The following is a 1309-nucleotide window of genomic DNA, read 5'->3' as shown; positions in this document are numbered from 1 at the left end:
GGAGTGTTTGGATTCCAGATTTGTATTTGATAGACCCCTTCCAGTGTCTCGTCTTGTATCTCTAACTGGAAACCAAACCCAGATACCAACACTGCGATACGGCCTGAGACCATACGGTGCTGGGCTGCTTATCGCTGGTGATGCTGCTGCAGGCCCTCACATTTTCCAAACCTGTCCATCTGGTAACGATTTTGACTGCAGAGCTAATGTCCATTGGAGCCTGTTTTCAGTCCACTCGTGCTTACTTGGAGAGACATATGTCTGAATTTATGGAGTGCAATTTAAAGGAACTGGCTAAACATGGTCTGCGTGCCTTAAGAGAGACACTTCTGACTGGGCACGGTGGCTCATGCCTGTAATTCCAGCACTTTGGAAGGCCGAGGCAGGTGGATCATCCAAGGTCAGGAGTTCGAGACTAGCCTGGCCAACATGGTGAAACCCCACCTCTACTAAAAATACAAAAAATATTAGCCAGTCATGGTGGCATGTGCCTGTCATCCCAGCTACTAGTGGGTGCTGAGGCAGGACAATTGCTTGAACCCGGGAAGTAGAGTTTTCAGTAAGCCAAGAGCATGCCACTGCACTCCAGCCTGGGTGACAGAGCGAGACTCTGTCTCAAAAAAAAAAAAAAGAGAGACACTTCCTGCAGAACAGGACCCGGCTAAAAGAATGTTTCCATTGGAATTGCTGGTAAAGACTTTGGAGTTTACAATCTATGATGATGATGATATGTGTCCATTCCTGGAAGGTCTTGAAGAAAGGCCACAGAGAAAGGCACAGCTGCTCCACCTGCTGATAAACCTGCAGAAAAGGCTGATAAACCAATGGAATGTTAGGTGAGAAGCCAGCCTATATATGTATTATCAAATATGTAAGAATGCAGGCACCACATACTGATGACAATAATCTATATTTTGAACCAAAATTTGCAGAGTGGTGGAATGCTATGTTTTAGGAATCAGTCCAGATGTGAGTTTTTTCCAAGCAACCTCGCTGAAACCATATCACAGAATACATTTTTCTTTGAGAGGGTCTGTATAATCATTTTCTAAAAAGTATAGGTATCTGTACTAATGTTCATATATGAAGACAAGGTATCTTTGTGATTTTAAAGACAACTGTGAAATAAAATTGTTTTGCCTCCTGGGCACAAAAAAAAAAAATTAAAAATTAAAAAAGTGCACGGTGGCTCATATCTGTAATCCCAGCACTTTGGGAGGCCAAGGTGGGAGGATTGCTTGAGGCCAGGAGTTCACTGGGCAACATGGTGAGACCTGTGTCTCTGCAAAAAATTAAAAATAAAAAGAAT

General features: G+C 43.2%; 1 pseudogene; it reads left to right on the top strand.

The window, feature by feature from the left end:
• LOC105541087 overlaps nucleotides 1–836 on the top strand; it is a 28070-nt pseudogene extending 27234 nt beyond the window's left edge.
• Nucleotides 837–1309: the final 473 nt, after the last annotated feature.

This window comes from Mandrillus leucophaeus, unplaced genomic scaffold (genome assembly GCF_000951045.1).
Source record: "Mandrillus leucophaeus isolate KB7577 unplaced genomic scaffold, Mleu.le_1.0 Scaffold232, whole genome shotgun sequence".
Classification (NCBI taxonomy): domain Eukaryota; kingdom Metazoa; phylum Chordata; class Mammalia; order Primates; family Cercopithecidae; genus Mandrillus; species Mandrillus leucophaeus.
This window is presented reverse-complemented; position numbering and strand designations above follow the sequence as displayed.